Here is a 15,622-nt window from a genome sequence, read left to right as displayed (position 1 = left end):
CACTCTACCATCTTAATCTCTAAATGATCTTATCTTTGAAGAGATAATATGGTCATGCTAGAATTACAGTTATCCTCTTTTACATCCCTAGTATTGGTTTATTTGTCCTCAAAATGCAATGGACTTTTAGTTTTTGGAAGTTTTTTCTGGATAAATTTCTTGGAAGTTGTCAATATCGACACATTTTTCTTTAAAAGTCTAACTTTTAAGGTTGAAGATGTTAAATACCTTTAGTTTGGTTTCAATTTTATCAATTTCTACTCTTTTTTATTACTTTCATTCTATATTTTTTTTGATATTTACATTGTTGATTTTGTTTTTGTTATTTTTCCTAACTTCTTAAGTTACCTTAAGTTATTTTTGGTCATTCTTCCTTCCAAAAGTAAGAGTTTAAGGTTGTAAACTTTTCTTTAGTTTTGCATCAGCTGTGTCTAACATTTTTGATCATAGAGTCTTTTATTATTTAGAAAAGTCTGTTGTATACTTTACATTGCTATTTCCCCTTTAAACCACAAGTATTTAACCTTTTTTTAATACACGGGATCTTTAATTGAAAATTTATTTGAGATAGAGATTTGCATGCAGGTAGAAGAAATAATAGGGAGACAATCTCATGCAATTTTGCCCTGTTTTCACCAACCCAAGTATCATGTAAAATTATAGTATGGCGTTTCGCTGAAGTGGCACAACTCACGGATCTTGTTCAGATTTCCCCACTTTTCCTTGGACTTGCGTGTGTGTGTGTGTGTGTGTGCGTGTGCGTGGTAAGGCAGGTACCTGTGTACTGTGCGTGAATCCAGCCCTGTACAATGTTATCCTCATGAATCTAGCAGCAGTCATGACACCCAACAGTTCTCACACCCAGCACCCTTCTAAGCACATTCCCCTCCCCCTCACCTTCCCCACACCCCACCTTCCAGCAAACACTAGTCCATCTTCCAGTCCTAAAATTTCATCATTTAAAAATGTCGTGTAACGAGAACCGTGTGCCATGCAGCCGTGGGCCTTTTCTCTTTGCTCCACGTAATTCCCTGCAGCTCCATGCCAGGGTGCAGGTAGTCAGCTTCATTGCTGACCAGTGCTCCATGGAGCGGGGCGGGGGGCGCAGCTTGAGTAACCGTTCTAAACATATGGGTATTTTAAGTTATTTTTTGTCAGTGACTTGCCATATAATTATGTTCACAAAGTATGTTCTGTTTCATGGTAAAATTGGTTTGGTTTTGAAATGCACTGATTTATAGTCTAATCCAGGTCAGTTTCCGTAAGCATCCTGCGTATACTTAAAGGAAAGTCAGTCCTGCAAGTCTGAGGTGCATTCTCCTACAGTCTGTATTTTCACATGATCTCCTTGCTAATTATTGGTAATTGTGTTGCTTTGATCTTTCATATACTCATATTTTTGCTTTCCTGGTTTACTGTGAAAGCTCTGTTACAGTCTTGCAGAATGGTGGTGGGCGCGTCTACGTGCGCTTGCAGTTCTATTAACTGGGCACGCTGAAATCTGGAGTTTTGTTGTGTGCAGGCCTATTTGGGCTTGTGCATGTGCCCCTGATGAATTAGGCTGTTCGTGGTCAAGTCCCCCTCCTCATCTGCAGTAACTCCTCTTCCACATCCGACACTAGCTGCTCCAGGACACTGTCGTTTCATCCGCCTCCAAGTCTCTGTCCCTTCTCGGGCTTGCACAATGCCTCCTTATGTTGTGGGCGTGTCTGTTGTGTTTGCCATATGACTGCTTTTCTTAAATTGGCTATAATTAATTATATTGGAATATTTTTACATGTGTGGGTTTCTCTTGTGGCTCAGCTGGTAAAGAATCTGCCTGCAATGCGGGAGGCCTGGGTTCAGTCCCTGGGTTGGGAAGATCCCCTGGAGAAGGGAAAGGCTACCCACTCCAGTACAATGAGTACTGTGTTATTTTTTTACCTTCTCTGAATTTCTTTACTTTTTTCCCTCTCCCTTCTTTCCTTGTGCTGAAAGCAGGCTGTGTGTGGACATGTCATGTAGGAAGAGCCAGCTCTATGGAACAAGGGACCAGGAGAGGGAGAGCTGCTGAAAGGTGGAAGAAGCCAGCGGTGGGTGAAGCCGGCCCCGTGGACAGGAGCAGCGACCTGCTGTCGGGGCCACGGCAGCTCCAGGGGCGCCCAGGGGACCTCCGGGGAGAGGGCTGTGTGCCTGGTCCCCTTGGCCTCTCGTGTTACCTGCTTGTCGACCAAACTCAACTGCAAGCCAGTGGGATCAGGAGCTGGGGTGGGGGGTGGGAGTCAAGATAAGATGGCTTCACAATTACTCTTATTAATTCTAGTTGTCAACTTACAGGGCTTCCCAGTGGTGCAGGGGTAAAGAATCCTCCTGCCACTGCAGGAAACACAGGGGATGCAGGTTCCATCCCTGGGTTGGGAACATCTACTGGAGGAGGAAAAGGCAACCTGCTCCAACAGTCTTGCCTGGAAAGTTCTGTGGACAGAGGAGCCTGGTGGGCTACAGTCCATGGGGTCACAAGGAGTCAGACACAACTGAGCACGCACGCGCAACTTCATTCACTTGAATGTGATAATGATACTTGGGTTGCTTGATTAATGAGCTTTAAACCACTGACCTGTGCGGAGCAGGATGGTAAGGTCACTGCTGATCCAGCGCCCAGCCTGCTTTCCCCACCACTGGCTCTTTAGTTCATATCATTATTTTCGCAGTGTTATAGCCTATAATATTTAATCCTAATTCCATAGCCATCATTTCTACCCTTGCTTTAGACTGCATATTAAGTTTATAAGATTTCATAGTGAGCTCCACACCAGTTCACTTGTTACAGCTTTTGAACAGGATGGCTCGGAGCAGACTGCTTTGGCCTCTAGTGAATTCTTCAAGAAGGCAATGGGACTTCTCTGTACAACAAAAGGTCTCTCTTTATTTTGCACTCAAATAATAGTTGAGCTGGGCATAAAATTATCAAGTGGCATTTTCTTTTCATAAATCTATGAACTTCAATCTGGCTTTTCCAATATCAAAAGTTCGTATGGAAAAGTCCTGAGGTGGACCAACATCTTCCCCTAATATTTGATTAAATTTTGGAGAGAGATGTGGGTTTTCACAGTATTGTTTCTATATCTTTCAAGTCCAGGAATTTTACCTCCTCTTCTTTAAGGCAAGCATTTATATACAGGTAGCAATCTTATTTTTCTTTTATGGCCATCACATTCTCCCTTGTATTTGAAAACTTAACCAAATTGTGTCATTTTGCTCATAGCTTCCACACTCACTTCCGCCTACCCCCAGCTATGGTAGTCCATCATCATGAACAGATAAATGCCATGTGCATGTGTATGCATGTGCAAATGTATGTGTGCTTGTGTGCACACACGTACATGTATGTGTACCTGTATGTGTGTATGTGTGTGCACACGTGCGTGCATGTATGTTTTCATAAGCGCTTGTATGTGCATGCATCTGTAGGTGTGTGCGTGTGTGTATTGTACGTGTGCACACATGTATTTGTATGTGAGTGTGTGCATGTGAGTGTGTGCACGCACACGGGCACACTTGTAGCATATTGCCTGGCGTTGGTCTACACTGCCTTCCATCCAGGCCATCAGTGCTTTCAGAGCCACTCCTCACGGGCAGGATGCCTTTCTTCCAGCGTGCGTTGGACTAACCGCCTCCTGCAAAGATGGCAGTGCTTTTCCTTGTCCATCTCAGTTATGTGGCCCCTCACAGTGTCGGAGTTTTAGGGAAGCCCGTGCAGTGCCCAGGTGCCTCTTTGCCCATGTCCCAGGGCACGTGCCCCCCAGAGTGCTGGCTGCTTCAGAGCAGGCTCGCGCTGTGTGGGCCCCTGGTCTGCGGAAGCAGGAGGGCCGGGCCTGCCTTACTACACCTCCTGGGGACTAGATCACATACTGAAATCCAGAGACCAGTGTAGGAGGCCGTGTTCCCACTTCCCCTCCTCCCCGTTTCCATCTGCCTCATGCGGGGAGTCAGCCCATTGGTGTGGTGAGTCCCACCCAGGCTGCTCTGTCTCGGGCCACAGGCTCTGAGCAGAACCTCCCAGAACTCAGCCCTGAGGAGGGAGGGCCCAGGGCTGCTCTGTCCACCATGTCCTGATGCTGAGGGGGCAGCCCAACTGCAGGGACCCAAGGGCCCCCCGCCCCCACGCTGCAGCTGATGCTGCTGTCCAGCGGCCAAGGCGTGTGGGGAGCACCGCGGAGGAGGGTGTGGGAGAGGCCTCCCGGGGGAGGTGCGGAGTCCCTGCAAAGGGCCCCAGGGCCTCGGGAGGGAGTGCTGTGGTCACGGGCGAGGAGCCCAGACAAGAGGCCTCTGTGGGGTGCCCCATGCCCGGGGACAGTGGGGGCCGAGTGCAGGGGCATGGGGTCCCGGCCGGGGTCAGAGCTGAGGCCAAGTTCCCACAGAGCTGCGTCCCAGGGGCCAGGACGTGGGGTGGGGGGTGTGCAGGCTGGGCCACGCCACAGGACGCACATGTCGGGGAGCCTCCCTGCTCCCACTGACCAGTGCCCTGCACCAGCAATGAAAGGCCCAGGAAGGTGAGGCTCGGGGAGCTGCTCCCCGGCCGGGACAGTGTGGACAAGGGGGTTACCCGTCATCTCCGCAGCGAGGCGCCCACTCTCCGTGCGACGGTGGCTGATGTAGCATCTTAAACTGGGCCATGGGCCTTTATTTTCCTGTAAATGGACTTTGCAAGACTTCTCTGAGCGGACTTTCTCGAGAGGTAACTGAACATCAGCCAATCATCTGTCTCAGCTTTGCTCCCGGCCCGTCAGGCCCCCTCCTCTCACCTCTGGAGGCTCTGCTGTCGGTGCGGTGGGTGCACGCCCCAACCTGGGCTGGCGCAGGGCACCCCAGCACCCCTCCTCACTCAGAACACACTGGAAATGGCTGGCCTCACCAGGGGAGAGGGGACACTGGCCGCCACGCGTGGAATGGCCGGTGGGACGGGCCTCTTGTTTAATCTGGGTAACTGCCTCCCAGGCAGCTGCTGGTTTTCAGAGGAGACGCAGAGGGCTGATGACCCATGAGGGCCACACGGCCGGCCGGGCGCTGTGGTGTCACCCAGTCTGGGGACACCAGCAGAGGCTGGAGCTCACAGCTTCCCCACCTTGTACTCTGGCAGAACTCCCCTGGGGCCTCCTTGCCGAGGAGTCAGGGGTCATCATAGAAGCAGAACCAGTGGGATGTGCTGTGGTGCGTGCTAAGTCGTGCCCGATTCTTTGCGGACCCAAAGAATCGGCAGACCGTAGCCCACCAGGCTCTTCTGTCCATGGGATTCTCTAGGCAAAAACACTGGAGCGGGTGGCCATTTCCTCCTCCAAGGGCTCTTCCCCACCCAGGGATCGAACTCACATCTCCTGCATTGGCAGGTGGATTCTTTACCTACTGAGGCACCTGGGAAGCCTCTAAACAGAAGAGATTTATTGTAGGAATCCGTGTCCATGGTGATGGAGACCGAGAAGCCCCACAAGCTGCCTGCAGGCTGGGGCCCCAGGACAGCCAGTGAGCAGATCCCAGCTGAATCTGAGGCCTGAGATAAGGAAGGGTCAGCCAGTCCTTTGAGTCCCAGTGTGAATCTCAAAGCACTAGAGCCCAGAGCAACAATGTCCTCGACGTCTCTGGACAGGAGCAGCTGGACATCGGGTTTGCAGAGAGAGAGAGCTTGCACCTCCTCTCCCTTCTGTGCCATCCTGGGGTCGAGGGATTGTACGACTCCCCACCCACCCAACACACACACCCTTGAGGAGACCGGACTTATTCTGTCCACAGAACCCTCTAAGACATACCCAGATCTGCGTCCAACCAGCTGTCGGGGCCCCCACGGCCAGTCGAGCGGACACATAAAGCTAACCCTCACTGTGACAAAGTGTCCGGGGACACACCTGAGGAGGAGGGGGAAAGGATGGACCATTTTGGAGCCACCATGGAGACAGGAGCCAGGCTGAGCTTGGAAGGGGGAGATGAGGAGGCTGCTTTAGTTTCCTAGAGCCCGGGTGGTTCCGACAGCAGGCGTTTACTTCCTCGTCTCCTGGAGGGTGGAAGTCCAAGGCCAAGGTATTCACAGGGCTGGCTCCTGCCGAAGCCTCTCCCCTCGGTAGACGTGGTTTTCTCCCCATGTCCTCTTGTGGTCATCGACCTGAGTGTCTGCGTCCTGGTCTCTTCTTACAAGGACTCTGGTCATGTTGGACTGAGGCCCACCATCGTGATCTCCTTGTACCATCATCTTAAAGACTCATGTCCACATACACTCACATGCTGAGGTCCCCGCAGTGGGGGTTTCAACACTTGAATTTTTGGGGGGGACACAGACGGTCAGTGTGAAGAGCTGGCCTGTATGTGGACGCTGCTGCCTCAGGGTGTCTGGGGGCCCAGGAGTCAAGTCCACTCGCTAGACCCTGAGCTAAATTCCGGCTCCAGATCTTCAGACACGGGACCATGACCCTGACCCGCGGCTTCACATTTTAACTCACTGGTCAGGGCTCTGCCTGGAGACCCTGAAGCCCCGTGAGAGCAGAGTCACCCCACAGAGGCCGGGACAGAGTGGGAGGCAGACGCGCTGGGGCTTAGGGAGAAGGCTCCCGGTGACCACAGCGCTGGGGGCGGGCCTTTCGAGGAACGTCGGCTCCATGTGCGGGGCCGCTGTCCATCTGCTTTTTGTGCGGCTTTATTATTTTCCAAAGCAAGAATGCTTCCATCTCTCTGAGAATAGCGGTCCTAGCAAACCCATCTGGACGTGACTTCTTTAACCCCCTCTGCCCACGAGGCAGCACAGTGAGGAGCCCGGGCCCAGAGAGGAGGCGCTGTTTGTCCAGCATCACGTGGGCCGTGGGCGGAATCGCTGTCCCTCTGACCGCAGAGTTCAAGCTTTCCGCACAAGACTGTACAGCCTCCTCTCTCTCAACGTGATTCCAAAATAATGTAACTATTCAAGCAATGTTTGTAAATCTCTAAGCAATCTCTAAAACGCAGAGGGGGAAATAGAGACTGGCCTCGTCCAGCCCCACTGGGAGCCGGGCTGGCCTTTCCAAGGGCAGTAGGGGCCGCGTCTAGCGTGTGAGCCTGGAGACCCCGGGCCGCCGGGCCCACACGGAAGCCCTTGCCAGGGGGCAGCGCTGGGTCTCATTGCTCCTTACAGCCTCGAGGGACAAGCCAGAGGCTTAACAGCAGAGTGAGACATCACTCATGGTGAAAAGGAATTAGCCACAAATCTGGGAAAAGCAGGGATTAATCTCAAAACCGTCACGCTGAGCGGAAGACGCAGGGTACTGAACGAATACGTGCACGCGCTTCTGTTTTCACAAAGTCCCCCCAAAGGCAAAATCACGCTCGCATTTCAGAGCTGTAGACACGGGTGGTGAAACCATAAAGGAAAGCAAGGAAGTTACGTCCACGACGTTGAGGAGTTTGCTTGACCTGAGGGCAGGAAGGAGGCCGGCCTGGGGATGGGAGGGTAGGCCTGTGATGGGGGGTTCCTGGGGACGGAGGTGGAGGGGTAAGCGAGGAGTCTGACCCGCCCTCCACGTCAGGTCGGTGGCTCTGGACCAGCTCCTGATCCCCGGCGGAGCGTCCTCCTCCGTCAGCCCAGTTCAGGGTTGTCGTGGCAACCAGAGGAGCTGCTGGATTCGGAGATGGGTGGTTGCGGTCTGGTGTCTATTGAACTGTGCCCCCCAGAAAGCACTGAAGTCCTGACGCCCACCTACCCTGGGAGCTTGGCCTTGTTTGGTCTTCGTGGTCGGGGTCAAGTTAAGAGCTGGCCCTGCTGAGAAGGCCCTGACAATGACCAGGGTCCCCGTGGGAGACGCAGAGAAGCGGACACCGGGAGTGGCTGTGTGCAGACAGGGACAGGGAAGGCGACACGCTGCAGGCCGAGGGCCAGCTGCAGCCTCCCGGAGCCAGGAGCTGGAAGAGGCAGGAAGGACCCTCCCCGAGCCTCCAGCAGAAGCTGACCTGCCCCCACCTTGAGACCCCCGCCCTCCAGAGCCTGGACGAACACGTCCCCACTGTCACAAGCCGCCCGGGTTGTGACAAATGCCGGGCAGCCCGTGGAGACTAACTCCACCTCGCCTTCCGCTCCTTGTGGACACGGCTTTGTCTTGCTGTCACCGTGAGTTCAGCCCCAGCTTCATCCAGGTTGGCACTTGCCATCTACCTCGCCAAGGATCAAAACGTGAGCTGCTGCAGCTGCCGACCTTCAACAGCCCCAGAAAGGAGCTCAGGGCGGAGATCAGGAACGAGGCCTTCAGAACAGGTCTTCGGATAGTTAGACATTTTCAGGAGATTTTATGAGCCTGACCCTTGCATCTCCTCGTATCTAGAAAGGCACTAAAATCCTTCATGGAGATATCTGTTCCTCGTGACCAGCAGAAAAGCGAAGTCAGTCATGTCTGACCACCAGGCTCCTCCGTCTATGGGATTTCCCAAGCAAGAATACTGGAACGGGTTGCCATTTCCTTCTCCAAGGGATCTTCCCGACCCAAGGATCAAACTGGGATCTCCTGCTTGGCAGGCACTTTACCGTCTGAGCCCCCAGGGAAGCCCTGCTGACTAGCAGAAACATTTTGCAAAAAAAAAAAACATGTGCTGAATTGCATGTGTTCCTTTTTCACCAAAATCACACCTGTACTGGCCTCCCACCCCCCGCCCCGGCTCTTTGGAGCAGTTTCTCAGAGCTCTGGGGTGCTGTCTCCAGGGCTATAGTCATCACTTTGAAAGTGAAAGTCGCTCAGTCCTGTCTGACTCTTTGTGACCCCGTAGCCTACACAGGGCATGAATTCTCTAGGCCAGAATACTGGAGTGGGTAGCCTTTCCCTTCTCCAGAGGGTCTTCCCGGCCCAGGGATCGAACCAGGGTCTCCTGCATTGCAGGCAGATTCTTTACCTACTGAGCCACCAGGCAAGCTCTCAGAAAGATAGTTTTAAATAGCATGCATGCCTGCTCTTTAAAACGTGGGCCCGGGAATCCCTTCAGAGACAGCAGCCCCTCCTCAGTCTTGCTGACCTGGCCCCTTCCTGTTGGGACGATTGACGCTGCCTTGAATATATCCATGTACGACCCTCAAACTCATTTAGAAATTCCCTTACCGAAACCCTGGGCAGGACTTTGTTAGGCGACGGTGTAAACGCCCTGTGCACATTCACACTTGCGGCCCACGGCCAGATCCCTCTTGGGAAACCGGGACCCCTTCAGAAGCCCACCAACTCGGAGAAGGCCCCTTTCCCACAGGCTGCCCACACCAGGGGTGACCTCCTCTCTAATCTCTGCCAGTTTGCTAAACAAAAACGGTATCAATGGCTTTGTCGCTTGCATTTGCATGCCTTTGATGACTATTGAGTTTGAACATCTTTTCATATGTTTATTGGCCATTTATGTAAATAAGTCCTTAACATTTATGGAGCCTTTAAAAAATGCCAGCCAGCCTCCTCCACCAGGGGCTCAAAGACCTGGTCCCTGGGCAGGGGGAGGGCGGGGGAGGCACCACCCTAGGCAGGGCCCTTCCTCCAGCTTCAGAGGGGTCCAGTCCTCCAGCTTCAGAGGGGTCCAGTCCTCCAGCTTCAGGGGGGTCCAGTCCTCCAGCTTCAGGGGGGTCCAGTCCTCCAGCTTCAGGGGGAGCCAGTCCTCCAGCTTCAGGGGGAGCCAGTCCTCCAGCTTCAGGGGGGTCCAGTCCTCCAGCTTCAGGGGGGTCCAGTCCTCCAGCTTCAGGGGGGTCCAGTCCTCCAGCTTCAGGGGGAGCCAGTCCTCCAGCTTCAGGGGGAGCCAGTCCTCCAGCTTCAGGGGGAGCCAGTCCTCCAGCTTCAGGGGGAGCCAGTCCTCCAGCTTCAGGGGGGTCCAGTCCTCCAGCTTCAGGGGGGTCCAGTCCTCCAGCTTCAGGGGGGTCCAGTCCTCCAGCTTCAGGGGGAGCCAGTCCTCCAGCTTCAGGGGGAGCCAGTCCTCCAGCTTCAGGGGGGTCCAGTCCTCCAGCTTCAGGGGGAGCCAGTCCTCCAGCTTCAGGGGGAGCCAGTCCTCCAGCTTCAGAGGGGTCCAGTCCTCCAGCTTCAGGGGGGTCCAGTCCTCCAGCTTCAGGGGGGTCCAGTCCTCCAGCTTCAGGGGGAGCCAGTCCTCCAGCTTCAGGGGGAGCCAGTCCTCCAGCTTCAGGGGGAGCCAGTCCTCCAGCTTCAGGGGGGTCCAGCCACCGATCAAAGACGCCCCTGCCGGCTCTGCCAGCTCTGTGCACCCCAGCCTCCCCCACAGACCCCCCCGCCCTCCCCCCAGTGCCCTGGGCTCCGCGGTCGCGGTCCGAGGGCGGATGACAGCAGCTTGGCAAGGCCTCAGCTCAGGGAGATTTGCATGTTAACAGGGAACTCTGCTTCAGGCTAATGATTTGAAAACCTAACCTGAGCTCTGGGGGCTCAGCTCTGGAGCCTTTAAAAGCTAAATCAACTGTAACCGACAGGCGTAGTGGCCAATGCTTCCCAGCTGCCTGGCCTCCTCCACTGGGGGTGGGTCGGCGAGGGAATGGCTCCCAGGCAAAAAGTCATAGACATGCCCTGCCCCTGGGGCCCCGCCTTGCCCCCCAGGTCAAGGGGAGCCCCCAGTCCTAGAGGTGAGCCGTGTGGAGACTGGGCCCAGGCCGGCTTCTGACCATCAGGACCCCTGCCCTGCCTCTGGCCTCTCCAAACCCCCCTCGGAATGACCCCCGCCCCCCTCAGCCATCCCAAGGTCAGCTCTGCTCCGAGTAGCCTTCCTCAACTTAACTGGCTCCCCTTCCTACTCCATCCCACCAGCTAAATCATTCTACATTTTACGTTTTATTTTCTGATTAGTCGCATAGAGCTCATTAAATGGGAGATAGAACGTTTCATAAAATATGTAGCGGGACCTTGGATGATTAATGCCAAAATTAAAAAAATAATCATCAGGTGATGAGAGGCATTGTCGGTCCATAAAACTCACGGAGCGTCCGAGGACAGTGGGTTTACGGCCACAGGGGTAGAGGGCAGGGCCTGGCTCTGGCGCTGACCCGTCCCATCCCCTGCAACCTCAGCCGTCCTGCAGGGCCCGCTGCTGGAGAAGCCTGCCCGCGAAGTCAGGGCTTGGGGTCCCCCATCATCAGACGCACGGCCTGGAGTGTTGAGGCCTCTGTTGAGCCCTGGGGCCCCCTCCACGGGCGCTTACCCACCAGGGTTCGTTCCTGTGGCCGGCCAGTCACGCCGTCCAACCCCTGGTTCTGGGCAGGCAGCTGAGCGGAAAGGCCATCAGATTGGCGGCCCCTGCCCCCAGGACCAAGGACCCCAGCCATGTCAGCGCCCAGCCAGCGTCCCTTCCCGCCGGACGCTCTCAGGCTGGGCCCTGCCTTCATCCCCCGGCCTTCCTGCCCAGCCATGCCCTGGGGAGGCTGGGTGCTCTGGAGGCTTCCACTCCCTGGAGGCAGGGCTGGGGGGCTGGACTCCCGAGGAGCCTGCCCGCTGGTGCCCAGGGGGCTCTGCTGGGCCTGGGGCTTCTGTCTGATCTCAGGGCTGGCAGGGACCGGGTCACCCCGGTGGCAGCGCCCGGCTGTCCAGCTTGGTTGATTGTGGTGGGAGCGGCTCTGCTGATTATTCACAAGCGCAGGAGACGTGTCCTCAGGCAAGAAGGGCCGGGTGGGGATTTTCCGTGACCGCACGTCAGGCCTGGCCTCCCCAGCAAGCTGAAGGTGAGCCGAGTGTAGAAAGCTCTCCGGTCAGGTGCGGGAGAGTGGACGGTCCCCACGCGTCCTCCGGGAGGGGGACCCCTCTCTGGCACCTGCCTCCGAGGCCCAGTAACAACCTACGTGGCCAGTGCACATTTCAGTTCAGTTCAGTCGCTCAGTCATGTCCCACTCTTTGCGACCCCATGAACCGCAGCACACAAGGCCTCCCTGTCCATCACCAGCTCCCGGAGTTTACTCAAACTCATGTCCATTGAGTCGGTGATGCCATCCAATCATCTTATCCTCTTATCTTCTCTTCTTGCCCTCAATCTTTCCCAGCATCAGGGTTTTTTCAAATGAGTCAGCCCTTCACATCAGGTGGCCAGAGTATTGGAGTTTCAGCTTCAGCATCAGTCCTTTCAATGAACACCCAGGACTGAACTCCTTTAGGATGGCCTGGTTGGATCTCCTTGCAGTCCAAGGGACTCTCAAGAGTGTACATTTAGCAGTGCTTAATAGCATCCCAGCTCCAGCAGGGGCCTGACTCGCAGGATGTAGGGGGTAGGGGTGGGGAATGGCGGGGGCGGGGGGAGGGGAGGGGAGGGGAGGGTGACAGCAGGCCTGGGGGCTGGTGAGCCCAGGGCTCAGGAAACCACAGGCCGCCTCCCCCGGGCACAGTGAGGCAAGGGGGTAAGATGCTCTAGCCTCCTCCCCCGCCTTGGGGTGGGGACCTCCTGACGACGCTTGCTCCTGTGAGGACCATCCAGGCCCGAGGGCGGCCCCTGGAGCCGGGAGCTGGGGTGGCCAGGGGCCTCCTGGATCTGACGCAGGCCGGGGGGCACTGCCGGGGCTACTGAGGGGGACGGACCCCTCGCATCCCGTCCTCAGAGGGCAGAGCCCATCCCAAGGGTGGGGGTGCCGGACCTCCCTGGCCTTGGCCGGCTCAGGCCGGATGAGGTGCTTCCTGCAGGGGCCGCTGCTTCTGAGCATCCTTCTGAGGACGGCAGGCGAGCCTCCTACCAGTACCTGTGACCACCGCCTGTCCCGGACTCACGGGCACCCGAGCCAAGGGGTCAGGCAAGGCAGCAGCCGTCCAAAGGCCCTGAGGCTGGGACTGGTCACCCGGGAACAGAGGGAGTGGGGGTCAGGTGTCCCTGGGCAGGAAGTGCTGGGAGGTGCCCGAGGGACCCTCCCCCACGATGTCGGGGAGCAGGTAGGGGCTCCTGCCATCAGCCTGGGAGGGGGCTGTGATGGGCGCAGGAGGAGGCCTGGAGAGGGAGCAGGGAGCTTTGAAGAGAAGTGTCAGCGTCCTGGTGGGCTGGGGTGGAGGGTCTTGAGGGGACCCTGGTGTGACTGGAGGTAGCCAGGCTTCCAGCAGGAGGCCAGGGCTGCAGTCAAGGCCTTGGAACCTGGGGCAGGTGGTGGGGTGGGTGGGTCATGGACGGGGAGAGGGGTGTGGAGCGGCCTCTCCCCTCTCCTGGGGCCTCGCAGACAGGATGGAACTTACTCTGTCTCTGTGGATGGGACCGACCTACTGGTGGCAGCCTCATTCCAGACAGAGACACGGTGGGGAGGGTCTGTCGGGAGCTGGGCACCATCAGTAGGGTCTCTGGAGGTGGGCTGCTTTGATGACTCTCCCTGACTTCTTGTGGGTGGGCGTCCCAGGCCCCGCTTCCCAGCAAGGACGCCTGGGAGGCCACCAGCTCCCGAGGGGGCCGTGCGTCCCCAGGCCCACCCTTGCCGGGCAGCAGCCTCGCCCCGGGGTCCTGGTTCCGGTCCCTCCCTGAGTTCTCTCTGAGGGACGCCTGTGCAGGGGAGGATGGAGGCTGTGACCCCCACGGCTCTCAGAGCCGCTGGGGACTCATCCCCCCAGCTTCTGGCCTGGGAGCTCAGGTGGGTTTTCCAACGTAGTGGGGGAGGCGCCTGGAGTGTGAGGAGTGGTTCGCCCACATTAGTGAGGGGTTAGGGGTGCCAGATGGATGGGACCACCTGAGCAAAGCCACTGAAGCCAGGAGACCTCGGGATGGGCCCCCCTGGGGAGAGAGTGGGGGCCAAGGACCAGGCTCCAGAGAAGCGGGACCCCGCTCGGGGATTCGGACATCGGGCATAACAGTATCAGTCTGAACTCATGGAGGTTTATTTCAGGTGTTTGGGTGTCTCCCAGACCATGCGTCTTGATGCTCAAATGGTTCCAGCTTTCACGACGGGGGCTCTTTCAGATGCCCCGTGTCCCTTGACCTGCCCTTGACCTTCAGACGCCATGTGGTCCCTCCTTGTCTCCCTCCTTCCTTCTTTTCCTCCCTCCCTTTCTCTCCTCCTTTAGGGACTGCCCCCTTTTTTCTTCTTCACCCTCACTCCCAGGGGACAGACTTCTGGGATCTCATGATGGCCAGCCAGATGCTCTCTGGGGCCCCTCTTCCATGGAAGCCCAGGAGCCCTCGGTGGCTCCCTCCCTGGGTGTGGAGCTGCTGAAGTGACACCTGCCTTCCCAGCTGTCTCAGCTTCTGGGCTCTGTTTGTGTTCTCAACCTCCCACCCGGGCGCACATAGCTGGGGAACCAGTCGGCGCCTCGAGGGGACTTTGCTGTAGCGTTTCAGGCTCACTTCCCTTGGTCTTGCTTCTGGAGTGTTCTGAGCCTTCATCTCTGGTGGAGAGAAGGAGCCCCCTTCCCTGTCTCTGAGGCCAACGAGCTGGAGCCTGACTCCATGAGGCAAGAGGAGGACCGCAGTCTCCCGTCCGTGTCCTGGGCCGGTCAGCTCCATGGGGCAGGGCTGGGAGGGGCACTCAGTCTGGTCCCCGAGCCCACGGGTGGAAGCCCATGCAGCTGTGCATTACTAAGACCCCCTGAAGTCTGAGCCTGTGAAGAGCATCTGACTGCCGCCTTAGAGGAGCGCCAGGAAATCGGGCGAGTGGCTCATCTTCTCATCAGGAAACACGCTGACATTCAGGGGCTGCTGATGACAAGTGATGAGGCGAGACGGAGCCGCCTGGAGACGCCACCCTCCTGCGCTCCGTGCAGACCCAGCTCCACCCCTGTGCCGGCCCCGCCGGCGTCTGTGGCCTCTTGTCCGCAGCTGGGCCACCTGTCTGTCGTCTACATTTCAGTCTGTGTGTCTGTTCTTCCCGCAGGCAGAGTTGCCTGTCCAAGGGGAAGGAGTGACCTCGGCCCCTGGAGAGGGCCGCCAGCCTGAGGCCCCAGGGGCCTCTCTGGGCTTCTGGGTCCCCCACCCTTGCTGCTCCTGTGGACCCACCCGTATGCTTTGAAGATGAACTGAAGGCCCTCCATCGCTCCCTGGCGGCTGCCTTGACATTTCCTTAGGCTCCTGGTGGGGCCCTGAGTGGGGTCCCAGGACTGATACCCTGACCAGCGCCTTCCTCCTCAGTGGACGCAGGGCAGGGCCTCAGGAACAACCAGCCAGCCGGTCTCATCCCAGGCCGTGGGGCCAGGCCGCTCAGCACTGTCTCGGTAAAGCCCAGACCCTCAATGAGGGCAGCGTGGTTGTTGCTCATGATGACCAAGGACAAGCAATGCTTTCCCAGGCCCAGTGGGAGGGGCTTCGTGCAGGCCACGCCCACTGTCTGCCCAGGGGGCTGGGGGAGTCACGTGACCTGCAGCTGAATCCCCGCCATCCCGTGGGCACAGCAGTGGAGCTGGGTGGGGTGGCTGCCAGTGCAGTGGCTCTGAGATCCTGGCTGCCTGGGGGGGACCAGTCACACCCCTACCTCCGTCAGCCAGGGGTCCACGTCCCCACGTTCCACCCAGAGCTGCCCAGACAACTATCCTGTCAGGAAAGACCCCTGACCCACCAGATTCCTGAATCTGGCCACAGGGAAGGGGCCAGGGGCCGTGGGAGCTGAGCTGAACGTCGCACGGGCCTCGTGGAAGCTGGGTTCTGTGGGACGCGCCTGCCTGCTGGCTTGATTGCTGTGTTAATTCCACAGTGGGTGTGGTTTTTGCCCTTGTCAGGAAGAAGCCGGATG

The sequence above is a fragment of the Cervus elaphus genome, chromosome 22 (genome assembly GCF_910594005.1).
Source record: "Cervus elaphus chromosome 22, mCerEla1.1, whole genome shotgun sequence".
Classification (NCBI taxonomy): Eukaryota; Metazoa; Chordata; class Mammalia; order Artiodactyla; family Cervidae; genus Cervus; species Cervus elaphus.
The sequence above is the reverse complement of the archived record's forward strand: the minus strand, read 5'-3'. Positions refer to the sequence as shown.